Source organism: Zingiber officinale, chromosome 2B (genome assembly GCF_018446385.1).
Source record: "Zingiber officinale cultivar Zhangliang chromosome 2B, Zo_v1.1, whole genome shotgun sequence".
Taxonomy (NCBI): domain Eukaryota; kingdom Viridiplantae; phylum Streptophyta; class Magnoliopsida; order Zingiberales; family Zingiberaceae; genus Zingiber; species Zingiber officinale.
The window spans coordinates 13419541-13433800 of record NC_055989.1 but is presented as its reverse complement, the minus strand read 5'-3'; the positions used below and the strand labels follow the sequence as shown (position 1 = coordinate 13433800).

Below are 14260 nucleotides of genomic sequence, written 5' to 3'. Positions count from 1 at the left end.
TAAGAAATTGCAGTCCACACAAAGGATCTGAAACCCTGCCAAAGTATATAAAAATGACGATCGAAATTACGTCTTTTATAGAGAAACAAGATCAATGAAAACTACCAAAAAGGCAGGTACAAGAATGAATCGACAAAGAAGCCCTACTCTACAAGGTCGGAAATAAGAGCCAAAGGAAGGGAACCTGAGTGAAGTAGACCAAAGTGACGAGCCAAAGGAAGAAAGCTCCGAAGTAGGCCCGCATCCGCGTCGCCCAGGAAATTCACATCTCGATTTGCCGTACGGTGCTCAACTAACGCAGCCCTGAAAACTGGGGGGCGAACAAATCAAGAATGCACTCGACGGCGAGATGACCGGGAAGATTTGCTCCGGAGATTTGGTTTTCCCCTTGGGGATTGGCTTCGGTTCGTCCCCTCTTCGTCCCCCTCACCCAAACTCCTCCACAATGATGACGAGTTCATGTTCGGAGATCTCAACGACAACATCCTCATCAAGAAGCAGGTAAGATGAAACCCTAATGAGTAAGCAGAGGAAAGAGGTGAAGGGAGACATTAACCTGATGACACTTCCACCGGACAAAAGAGAGAGCATCGACCATGCCCTAGACGCAGTCAAGCTAGCAAACAAGGTTCGGCGAGTTCTCGTCATTGGCGCATGTTCCAGTGAACAAACTCATCACCTTCCTCCACCTCCTCTCCACTTAAAAATTTGTGGAGAGGGGTTCGCCGGAGAGGGGTTGAATGAAGATGCTTAGGTTTTCGGTAGCAGGAGTGTGAAGAGATCATATGGAGAGAGGGAAATAAAAATGGATAAGAGGGGTTCAGGAAGGCTAAGGCGGAAAACACGGCGCCAAAAATTTTTCACAGAGAGGGAAAAACACCGAAAGAATAAAGTAAAAGACAACGGTTTACAAAACTGTTGTCGTATCGCCTAAAAAAGTGCTTAAAGACAACGGTTTTAGATAACCGTTGTAAAATGCGTTGTTGATTTAAAAAAATATTGCTCAACGACAACGGTTTTCACAAAACCGTTGTCTTTTGTATTTTATGGGAGCTCAAAGACAACGATTTTATCTAAAACCGTTGTCTTTTACCAAATTTACAACAGTTTCTTCTAAAACCGTTGTCTTTGTGGTGTTGTCGTTTAACATTTTTGTTGTAGTGCTGGAACCCTTCCATGCACCCTGAGGGCTATGAATACAACCCTGGTCCCAGAAGCTTAAATGAACATTTGTAATCAATCATGATTCAGTCTAGCTTTGTAATTAAGTGCTTCAACTGCTGTAATAGGCTTATTCTCCTACGACGAAAGGGGAATTTGATTAGTGCTTCAGAGTCTTGGATTAACAACCTTTCTAGTTGTAACCAAGTAAAAAATCATAGCATCTTTCTTTCTTTAATTAGTCTCTTATTTTTATACAAGTGTTAGATTTATTAAAACTGTAAAAGTTTGAGGAAGGTTTGACTATTTTTTTTATTATGCAGGCTATTCACCCCCATCTAGCCGGTCGCCAAGGGACCAACAAAAATATCAAAATAAAGCACACCAAGATGAAAACATGAAATATATGCATATAAAATGAGGCAGGATGCATGTTAAACTATGATTAAAACCTATACAAAATGCATATATCAAAATCCCCCATATTTAATCTTTGATTGTCCTTAAGCAAACATCAATATCAAGATGTATGCGAATTCATATCTCTTAAATTTCAATATGTTCATTTAATCCTATCAAGTAGTTTTATCTTTAAGCGAAAGCATTCGATTAGTTTCACTAAGCCTAATGGGCTAGTTTAAGTGCACAATGGATAGTTTCTATGAGGGATCGGTGGCCAGCTAGAAGGGGGGTTGGATAGCTAGGTCACCCCCAACTTCTTTTCTTCTCTATAAAAGATTAGTGCACACGCGGAAATACAACTAACTAATAAAAATAATAAAGAAAGAATACCAAATCGCTAACAAGCTCGATGTAACGTGGTTCGGAGATTGCTTGCTCCTACTCCACGACGTGTCCTTGAGGTGGACGAGCCCTTGATCCTTCGGTGGATCAATCCCCGGCAATCTCCGACTAGAGCTTTTTCCTTCTCAGTGGAGCAAACCTCTCACAAAGGATCTCTTCCTCTTTACAATGATGAATTTAGGTTTAGGAGGAAGAGAGTAGACTTGGAAGCTTTGGACAATGACAATGAGTTATTCAACAAGCATGAGTAACCTCCTTTAAGCCCCAAAGCTTCCCTTAAATAAGAGGAGAGAGTTGATCAACATATCAACTCATCTCGGCACCAGTCGACTGGCAAAACCATCAGTCGACTGGTGCTAGCGTTGGAGGTAGCCAACGGCTACTTTGCAGCACCAACGGTCATTTACTAGTCGACTGCATGTTTTATCAGTCGACTGGTCGCTGTCGAATGAGCAAACAGAATGCTTCTGTTCGCTGCTAGTCGACTGCTAAAAGTTACAACCGATTGGACTGCACCTTGTTACACACTCACACTCATCCTCTCTGGAGTCACCATTGAAGTCCTCTTCCTCGACCTTCGTCCCTCAGATGCACCCGAGCCCGTGGCTCCTCTCCGTGCCATCCTTCACGTTGCCTTGAAGTCTACTTCTCTCGGCTCCACTCCGTTGCTCCTCGTCCGGCGGTCCCTTGGATGCCTTCCACACCATCCTTCACCGACTCAAGGATCTGAGCCTAGGATGAGCTTCCCAAGCTTAGTTGCACCAAGCTCCTCATGTGTGTTTCACCAAGTCCTGCAAGACTCAAACACACATATCAAACACATATGAAAACCTAACTTAAACTCTTTGACACACACATCAAAACCATGATCGTACCGATCAAACTTGGGTCGATTGCACCAACAATCTCTCCCTTTTTGATGTGTGGCAATATGTTTAAGTTAGGCATTAATAACAACATGAAAATTAAAAGCAATATGTAAACATGAAGCATAATTCCCAAGCTCCCCCTTAACATATGCTCTTCAACCTTAATTTTCAAGTTTTGCACACAATTAGATTTCTAACTTAAACCTATCCATTTCTCCCCCTTTGACACCATTAAAAATTGTACCAAACATGTACACATACCAAGGTATCAATGTGGACTTAAAATTTCCCAAAACCAGCTCTTGACAGTGCTGAAAAAGAGCCACCAATCGACTGCTAACTGTCGCAGTCGACTGGCACAAACCCAAACCGATTTTCAACATTCTGAAGCCAACTTCAGAAATACATAGAAAATTCTAAAAAATTCAAAAAATCATGAAATTTTGAACACATATTTCTTATAATGTTCTTTAACAAGGAAAAATATGCTTCCATGAAAATTTATCATATTTTGAAGTTTTGATAAAAACTCAAACACTTAAAAAACACTCAAGTTTGTATCAAATTAAACCCTAGTTTTGAATTCATATGTTTCAAAATAACTATCCACTGTAAATAAAACATAGAATTGTTTTCAAAACATTTGAAATGTCCAACTATGATCTATGGGCAAGATGTCCATTAATTAAACATTTGCTTTCCCCATAGTTGACCTATGATCACTAAAAATTTGATACATTTCATAACTCATCAAAATGCTATAAGCATAAGTGAATTATTCGTATCATCCTATCATTTCACGTTTATGGTTAGAAAATAGTGCAAGTCATTGTGAGATAAAGGTAACCTCTACTTAGCCCTTTTGATCATGAATTTCTATCAAGGCTAAGTGCTCCCCTTAAGGTCTCAAGTCAACCATTTTTCAAGGATTTGAATTATGACTTCCATGGTTGACTTGACCTAAAATTCTCTAACCCTTGAGGATTAATTTTGACACCCAATAGAAATTCTTTCTAATTGGGTTAACCAAATATTTCTTGGGGATCCATTTTCTATCTATAGTTTTGGTTTTTGATTGCCCCCTAGCAAGTAGGCAATGATAGGTCTTTTCATTGTTGGGTTCATTGTATCCTAACTCATTTTTCTTAAAACTTGCCCTTTGGCTCCCAATAATCATATTTAGGATTTTGGATCTAATTTCAAATTTTCTAAGGGCATTTGTAAGGTATTCTACCTTTTCCCTTAAAGCCTTATTTTCTTCTTCTAAACATGAATCATTTGAATTAGTAGAAGAAGCATGCATATCATCATCCCTAATAGACATGGATTCTAATTTTTCTTTAAGCATGCAAATGTCATTTTTTAAGGTTTTATTTTTCCTTTTTGCCTTGAACAAATCATCATTTGTACTTTTAATGATCTTAATTAAAACATGAGAAAGAAGATTGTATACCTCACTTACCGAGACGTCCGAAGCCGAAGTTTGTCCTCCCCCTTCACTTGAGCTCCCTTCTTCATCTTCACTTGAGATCCTTCCTTCTTCTTGTTCGGATGAGGTGGAGGCTACATCATCAATTCCCATTAGAGCAAAATTGACTACATGATGCTCTTCTTCCTCCGATGATGATGATGGATCATCCCATGTTGCTTTTAGGTTTTGAGCCTTTTTCCCTTTTTCTTTTGTCTTCTCCTCCTCCTTTTTCTTCCCTTCCTTCTTCTTCAAGAGAGGACAATCATCTCTTATGTGTCCTTCTCCTTGACAATTATAGCAAATGATCTTCCTTGTCCTATTTTTGCTTCTAGAACTTTTCCTAGCACGAGATTTGTTAGAAGAAAAAGATTTAAATGCCTTTCTCATCTTCGTTACCATATATGCCTCTTGATCGCTATCCATTGAGGCACTTGATTCTTTGGAGTCGGAAGATGGTGGTGATGAAGATTTCTTCTTCTTTCCTTTTCCCCTGTTTGCCACAAGGGCTACTCCTCTTGATCTATGAGCTTCTCCATCTAATACTTCAACTCTTGTTTCGTGAAGCTTCATTGTTGAGAAGAGTTCATCAAAAGAGGATTTCTCTAGGTCCTTTGATATGTAGTATGAATCTACAATGGAGCTCTAAGTTGTGGTTCTTGGGAAAGCATTTAGGGCTTTCATCATCATGTCTCGATTTGAAAGTGTCTCACCTACACTTGTTAGTCCATTAATAATTTTCTTAATTCTAGAATGTAAAATTGATACCTTTTCTCCTTTCTTAAGCTTAATATTGTTGAGTTGAGTTCGAAGGAGGTGTCTTTTTGCCAATTTTGCTTCCGATGCCCCTTCATGAAGCTCCACTAGCTTTTCCCACAAGTCTTTGGCACTTGTATAGTTTCCAATTCTTGTTACTTCTTGTTGTGGAAGAACATGTAGTAGGTGATGCATTGTCTTGGAATTTGCTAGATGCTCTTCTTTTTGCCTTTTGGTCCATCTTGTTATGTCGATTGTCTCATTGCGTTCATCCTTGGGTTATTCAAAACCACTTCTCATGATTAGCATAATGTCAAAATCGGTATTGAAAAATACCTCCATTTTCTTCTTCCACCATGAGAAGTCCCCTTCAAATTTCGGTGGATGAATGTTTGAGCCGGCCATTTTGATGAAGTGCTCTTCTTGGCGATTAGTTCGTTGAAGGGTGTCCTCGCTCTGATACCACTTGTGAGGGATCGGTGGCCGACTAGAAGGGGGGTTGGATAGCTAGGTCACCCCTAACTTCTTTTCTTCTCTACAAAAGATTAGTGCACACGCGGAAATACAACTAACTAATGAAAACAATAAAGAAAGAATACCAAATCGCTAACAAGCTCGATATAACGTGGTTCGGAGATTGCTTTCTCCTACTCCACGGCGTGTCCTTGAGGTGGACGAGCCCTTGATCCTTCGGTGGATCAATCCCCGACAATCTCTGACTAGAGCTTTCTCCTTCTCGGTGGAGCAAACCTCTCACAAAGGATCTCTTCCTCTTTACAATGATGAACTTAGGTTTAGGAGGAAGAGAGTAGACTTGGAAGCTTTGGGCAATGACAAGGAGTTATTCAACAAGCATGAGTAACCTCCTTCAAGCCCCAAAGCTTCCCTTAAATAAGAGGAGAGAGTTGATCATCATATCAACTCATCTCAGTACCAGTCGACTGGTAAAACCATCAATCGACTGGTGCTAGCGTTGGAGGTAGCCAACGGCTACTTTGCAGCACCAACGGTCATTTACTAGTCGACTTCATGTTTTATCAGTCGACTGTTCGCTGTCAGTCGACTGCGTAGTCGACTGGTGCAGTCGACTGTTAGAAGTTGCAACCGACTGGACTGCACCTTGTTACACACTCACACTCATCCTCTCCGGAGTCACCCTTGAAGTCCTCTTCCTCGGCCTTCGTCTCTCAGATGCACCCAAGCCCGCGGCTCCTCTCCATGCCATCCTTCACGTTGCCTTGAAGTCTACTTCCCTCGGCTCCACTCCGTTGCTCCTCGTCCGGCGGTCCCTCGGATGCCTTCCACACCATCCTTCACCGACTCAAGGATCCGAGCCCTAGGATGAGCTTCCCAAGCTTAGTTGCACCAAGCTTCTCATGTGTGTTTCACCAAGTCCTGCAAGACTCAAACACACATATCAAACACATATGAAAACTAACTTAAACTCTTTGACACACACATCAAAACCATGATCGTACCGATCAAACTTGGGTCGATTGCACCAACAGTTTCCTCCTAAGGTTTCAAGTTTCTCCCTAAGTCAAGTTGTCATTCCATTGTGTTCTCAAAATTTCCAGTGTTAGACACTTACCTGTCATACACGAGGCTCGCCCCCTTTCTCAACACAAAGTCTCAAAAGTATGCTTGGTATTAAGATAAATGGATAAATATTTCACTAGTAACCTTACTCGGTCTCAAATGGATATATCATTCTTTCCACCTATGATAACTATTTTTTATCTCATTATTACCATTTTTTTCATTCATTTTTTTCACTCAAAATTTTTTTCTTTTCTTTTCCTCTCACTTGAGATTTTGATTTTTCCTGAGCATGATCTAACAACTAAAATATTGGGAAAGGATCACCTATAGTCACTATGATACTAATTTAACACCATCATCATAATCATCATCGAAAAATTCTAGAACATTATAACCATATGTAACCTTAGTAGCTACATTCAGAAAATTGCATGTCACCATATCATTATTACAGAATTTGCTAAATTCTTCATATTTCTTGTCTTTTACTAACCTTTGTGAAAAAGGGATTGGTGGTACATATGTTCTCGGTGGATGCATTGGGCTAAGATCATCATCATAATTAGCTTGAGATACACAAACCAATTGTTGAGGAAACAATGCTGGTGGCTTATAAACCCTAGATGGAGTGGTGGGTGGGATGAGAATTTATTGTTCACTTTTGACATTTTCATTTGTTTTTATGGCTCACACTTCTTGGATTCTTAGTGAGGATGCTTTCAAATTTTCATTTGACCACTCTTAGAGGTTCAGTATCACTTGATCTATTAAGGTGCATGCTTCATCCAAACTCTTATTCATCAAAGAACCTCCAACAGATGAATCTAATAGTGACTTATCAGAGAAGAAAATCCTTATAGAATATGTGCACTGTCAGCCATCTTTCTAAACCATGGTGGGGGAACTGTCTTAGCAAACTCTAGAATCTGTCTCATGTTTCAAATAGTAATTCTCCATCTATCTGAGTAAAATTTGTAATACAATTCCTCATGTACAACGTTCTTTTGGGAGGAAAAAAATGATTTAGAAATTGTTGCTCCAATTATTCCCAACTTGTAATGCTTTGAGGACGGAGAGAATAAAATAAAGTCTTTACTCTATTTGTGATGCTGAAAGGATATGTAATCAACTGAATAATATCAGTAGAGACTCCCTCACACTATGCCATGTTGTAATATTCAAGAATTGTTTCAAGGTGCAAGTACGAGTTTTCTAAAACTTCTCCTCTAAATTTGTGACCTTGTATCATGGTAATTAATTATGGTTCTATTTGAAAATTTACTTCTTCGATGTGAGGTTGCATAATGAGAGACATGAATCTTGCAAAAAAGGGTGTGAAAAAATCTCTTAAAGGTATGCTTAACATATTAGTGCTCATTGTATCTTATAGCAAAATTATTAGAAACAATAAGAAAGAAAATACAGAAATTAAATTGTAAGAAAAAAAAAGAAACAAAAATAAAAAATAAATAAAAAAATAAAAAAATCTATTAACAAGTCTAAAGTAACTCATATGCTAATCAACTAATGTTAATTGAAAATAGTCCCCTACAACGACACCAAAAATTTGATATCATACTACAAGTGTACAATGGTCATTAAGTAATAAAAATATCGATCTCATAGGGATTGTTGATTAAACACTAGTTGACTTCACATGGTGAGTTATCTAGATAATCGAAAGTTGGTTCACAAGCGCTTGAGAAAGAGAGAGAGTTGTTGAGAGAAGAGAAAGAGAGGAGGAAAGAGAAAGTAGAGAGAGTGAGCGTAAGTGAGCAAATGTGAAGTTGAGTTTGGGGGTGAGAGATTCTAGGATTTCGATTTTACTATGATGCTAGTTAATGTCCCTATGTATTATTCATCTATCTAACTCTATGTTTACATTCTTGTAAGGTTTCTAACTAAAGTCCAGCACAATCCCGCAAAGATCGCATACGAGAGTTTACCCAAATTCTAAAGCCATTAAGTAAAGAAGTAACTCTAAAAAGTACGGTTAAAGGGATACCCTAGGGCGCCCCTATCATACAATTATTAGAGTTATCCAAATTACTTCCTAATAGTAGATTAATGGTATTAAGTAGAAGAGATAATCTAAAAAGTCCGATTAAAGGGATGATACCCTTTGTCGCTAAGGGCCTCTCGGTCATGCAATCACTAGATTACTCAAATCACTTCCTAACATTAATATGGAGAAAACTCACAAACTCTAAATAGCTTCCCTTGTAGGGAATTGCTCTCTATTTCAAGGGAATATCATAGAAAGTATGGATACCCTTTGTTACAAGGTTCCCTAGTCATACAATCCAAAGAACCTCCTCTACAAAGTGAATAAAATTTGACATCTACATGAGTTGACCTCACACATATTGTGTTAAACACATATAAGACACAACACATATAGAACATGTCAATGAACATAGTTCATACATCATCACATCATAACTACTCCTTACTCCTAGATCTATGAGGTCTACTCCATTGTGAAGGATTTACAAACCAAAGACACAATATAAAACATTCTTATAATACAAACATGAGATAGAGAAGAAGAGATGTTTATTGAGAAGATTGTCGGTGTCTTCGGGGTGTTTCCTTACTCCAGAGGAGGATGGATCTGGTGGATCAGCAAAAATGAAGCCTCTAGGGTTTCCCTTAAAGGGGAAAATCTTCTCTAAGGAGAGGGACGAAGTCCCAAACCCCCAGATGTAACGACCCGCCTCCTACTAGCTAGGCTGCGAGGCCGGACGCTACAGTTATGCTGTGCTGGACTATTAATGCGGAATGAAAACTGGCTAATTTAAAATTTTACTGAACTAAATGCTGTAAAGTGTAACTTAGTGTTCTGGGTGTACCTAGGAGTTGTACACATGTTAGGGGAGGTGTTCACAACTGAAAATAAACTTCGGATCGTTCAACCGACCGATCCATAAACTACACTACAATACTGTACGCTGCTGGATCGATCTGCCGACCGATCCAGCTGGTCCCTGATCGGTCAATAAGACCGATCAGTGGCCTACTGATCGGTCTGCTGACCGATCAGTGAACCATTTTTCGCGACCCAGCTCCTGATCGATCCATGGATCGATCAGGGAACGAACAGAAAGCTTCTGTTCGCAGAACCAGGTCCCTGATCAGTCTACCGACCGATCAGAGACTCCCTAATCAGTCTGCCGACCGATCAGGGGTTTCTGATTTCGTATCAGACCCCTGATATCAGCACTGATGCGTGCCAAAGTCATTACACAACACTATAAAAGCTAAGAGGAACATTCTACTAGGTAATGGCTAACATACTAAACATGATTAAAGCATAGAATACTAATTCATGGCATGTAAACATATGGAAACCAAAACTAACAAGGTTTTTAAACTGTTCTCTCGCTAACTAACAGAAACATAAGATGATGCTTTCTATAAGTACTAATGCATACTGAACACGTTCTAATGCATAATAAAATAAAACTAGATCCCTAAGATCTTTATTCCAGTTCCTTCCACACACATCTTGATCTGCATTGACCTCTAGCCTCCACTGCTAGTCCATTTTCCTTTTACCTGTATCTACAGTATAAGGAAAATAGTATCTGTAAGCTAAAAATCTTAATAAGAAACCATCTACCTCACTAAAACATGCATACGATGCAAGTATGATTTTAAATCATACTGTTTGAAAGGATATGCTAAGTATACTGAATAAACTAAACATGGCATGACATATAAGCATACAATCATGGCATGACAACTAAACATATGAATCAATAAAGATAACTGAACTAAACATATAATAAGCTAAACTGTAGCTAAACTGATACTGAATTCCAACTCAACTAACATAACTGATTTGAGCTTTGAAAACTAATTCATAATAAGTGAAAGTACATAATCATGCTGTTTAGGCCCGGCAACTGTACTTGCTGTGCACGCATCCCTAACTAGACCCGGGTTTGCAAGTCCCAAATTTTAGTAGGGTTAACTAGGTTATCTAAACTAGGGACGACTGTGGGAGTCCAACCCAATGGATATCTGATCCAGTACAGTGCCACTGAAAATAAAATACTGAATATAGCTAACTGTTTTAACTTGCTGTTTCTAGGTTATCTGAACCTAGAGATAGGTTGCCTGAACCTAGAGGCGACTGTGGGAGCCTACCCATTGGACCGTGGTCCCATATAAGCTAAAATAAACTGATTTACTGATTTAAATGCTTCTAATGCATTTAACTGAGCTATTAAAATGCCTACTTTGCATTTTAACTTAACTAGCTATTTTATCGAACACCTAGTGTGCCCCAACTCTCTCCTCTATTAGGGAGACCACTTCTAGGCACCCGACAACGTCTAGGAACCCCCACTAAAGAGGGAATACGTGTCCGGCTCATCTAGAAGTACTCACTAAATCCCTAAATCTGCGAGGAGGGTCAAATTCACCCTATGCGTCAATAAAAACTGCATATAGTTAAACTAGTGCGTATAAAACCAAACGGAACTACTTATACTGCAGGTGAGGGGTTTCTTACCTTGTGTGCTAGATTTCTTACAAATCTAATCGCTAGAAATTCCGGTGGAGACGACTTCTCGACGATTCACTCGCGTCCATGTGCTCTACTCGCGGAGGGGAACGTCCTTGTGCTGAAATCGTCGCCGGAAAGTGACCTTGGGACCCTAGGGATGGAACCCTAGTTCTCCTTGTGGTTGCCGCCGAGAGAGGGAGGAGAGGGAGAGGTGTTCGGCGTGAGGGTTTGGAGGGGAAGAGGTTGCCGAACCAAATTAAAAATAAACCAAACCCCAACTTAAATTTCCTATTTATACTAAGTAATTAATTCGGCCAAACCAATTATGAATATAATTGATTCCCTTTCCTTTCAGCACGGCCCTGCTGGGTTCACCGGTTACTAAGGCTAACTAAAGGTTTAGCGGACCCGAGAGGTCCCGGGTTCGATTCCCGCTTAAGCCATTTTACTTTTCTAATAATTTTTGCTACTTCCGCTACTCGAAAAATTTCGGAAAAATATCTAATAATTCCAGAAAAATCATAGAATATTCCTAAAATAGTTTTGAGAATTTTCGGGCGTTACATTTAATCCCACAAAACTCATCAAGAAATCCAAGTTGATGCTACTGTGGACTTCCATGGACGGCTTCTGAAGGCAGGATTCTAGCAACCTCTTCTCAGTGGTGTATGCAATTCCCGAAGAGTAAATTCTATTTTGATTTCTGTTTAGTTTCTGCTGATGCTGCAATTGGTTTCCTATTCCATCTAAACATGAACTTATGCGTTGTGGACAGTGACATTTCTGGGGTAGCTCTAGCTCATATGCTACCTTGCCCACTCTTCTGCCGATAAGATATGGTCCCACATATCCGGGACTAAGTTTGCCCTTCTTCCCAAAACGCATCACTCCCTTCATGGGAGCTACTCGAGGAACACTATATCCCCAATCGAAAACTCTAAGGGTCTGCTGTATCAAGATAGCTTATATGACACCTCTCCTGGTATTTTATACTAACCTAGTGAAGTTTGCAGGCTTCGTAAAGCTCTTTATGGTCTCAAACAAGCACCTCATGCATAGTTTGAGAAGTTCTCTACAGTGATTACTTCACTTAGTTTTCATCCTAGTAATTATGATTCGACATTATTTGTTAGATGTAGGAGTACAGGTCATATTTTATTATCACTATATGTTGATGACATGATTATTACTGGTGATGATTCTGATGGAATTGATTCCATGAAGTCTGAGTTGGCTCGTCATTTTGCTATGAAAGACTTGGGACTCCATGTCTCCGTCTGAAATGATGGTTCGTGGGACTCCATGTAGTCTGACGATCTCCTGGAGATACAACTGAGCTAGCTTCTCCATGGAGTAGGATATCTTGATAGCTAAAAAGTAGGCTGATTTAGTCAACCTGTCGACTATTACCCAGATGGCATCAAAGTCATTCGTGGTTCTGGGCAGTCCCACTATGAAATCCATAGAGATATCCTCCCACTTCCATTCTGGAATCTGTATAGGCTGCAGAACTCCTCCTGGTCGCTGATGTTCTGCCTTGACCCTCTGACAGGTGAGGCAGATGCTAACATATCTGGCGATGTCTCGCTTCATCCCGGGCCACCAAAACTGGTTCTTCAGGTCTTGATACATTTTGGTGGAACCTGGATGCATCACATAGGGAGTCTTGTGAGCCTCATCTAAAATCTGTCTCCATAGCTCCTCCTGATCTGGAACACAGAGTCTGTCACCAAAATACAACACCCCGCTATCGGACACTCTGAATTCTCTACTTTCTGATTCTGCTAGCCCTTGCTTGATTTTCTGAATTTCAGGGTCCTGCTCCTGAGCTGACTGAATATCACCAAGCAAAGTAGACTCTAAGGTCATAGTAGAGAGCTGTCCAACGATGAGTTCGAGACCGAAATCTACGATCTCCTTCTGTAGGCGCGGTGACATGGCTGTAAGAGATAATAAGGTAGCACTAGATTTTCTGCTAAGTGCATCGGCTACCTTATTGGCTTTCCCTGGATGGTAGAGGATGTGTATATCATAGTCTTTGACTAGCTCAAGCCATCTGCGATGTCGTATGTTCAGATCCTTCTGAGTGAAGAAGTACTTCAGACTCTGATGATCTGTATACACTCTGCACTGAGCTCCATATAAGTAATGTCTCCAAATTTTGAGAGCGAACACTACTGCTGCCAGCTCAAGGTCATGAGTAGGGTAATTCTTCTCATAATCCTTGAGTTGTCTGGAGGCATAGACGATCACCTTGCCGTTTTACATCAGTACTGCTCCTAGTCCCAACTTAGAGGCATCACTATAGATGTCAAAGCTGCTGGTGTTGTCTGGTAGAGCCAAAATGGGAGCACTGGTCAATCTCCTTTTTAGCTCATTCTCACACCTCCGTCCACCGAAATTTCTGCTCTTTCGGTAAGAGCCGCTGGGGAGGCTATCCCGAGAAGTCCTCTATAAACTTTCTATAATATCCTGCTAATCCCGAAAGCTCCTGATTTGGCGTTCTTAGGTCTCTTCCATTTACTTACTTCTTCTTGGGATCTACCATAATACCATCCTTTGAGATGATGTGACCCAGAAGGACACCTGATCTAGCCAAAATTCACATTTCGTGAACTTGGCGTATAGCTGGTTCTGCTGAAGGGTCTGCAATACTAGTTTCAGGTGCTCTGAGTGTTCTTCCTGAGTTCCTGAGTAGATAAGAATGTCATCGATAAACACAATAACAAACTTATCTAAATACTCCCTGAATACTCTGTTCATGAGATCCATAAATGTAGCCAGAGCATTGGTCACGCCAAAGGGCATGACTACGAACTCGTAGTGTCCGTATCTGGTTCTGAATGCTGTCTTGGGTATATCCCCTTCTTTAACCTTTACCTGATGATAACCTGATCTGAGATCTATCTTAGAGAACACTACTGCTCCCTTCAGCTGGTCGAACAGGTCATCGATTCTGGGAAGGGGATACCTGTTCTTGATCGTGACTTGGTTCAGTGATCTGTAGTCTATGCACAGTCGCATGCTTCCATCCTTCTTCTTCACGAACAATACAGGCGCTCCCCATGGTGAGTGACTCGGGCGTATAAAACCCTTGTCAAGCAGCTCCTGTAGTTGCTCCTGAAGTTCCTTCAGTTCTACTGGAGT

General features: G+C 40.2%; 1 non-coding gene across 1 annotated transcript; it reads left to right on the top strand.

Annotated features, from left to right (window-relative positions):
- The first annotated feature begins 7487 nt into the window (after positions 1-7487).
- LOC122049902 lies at positions 7488-7595 on the top strand. The gene has a single exon (XR_006131149.1). It is a non-coding gene; the product is annotated as a small nucleolar RNA R71 (small nucleolar RNA).
- The last annotated feature ends 6665 nt before the right edge of the window (positions 7596-14260 follow it).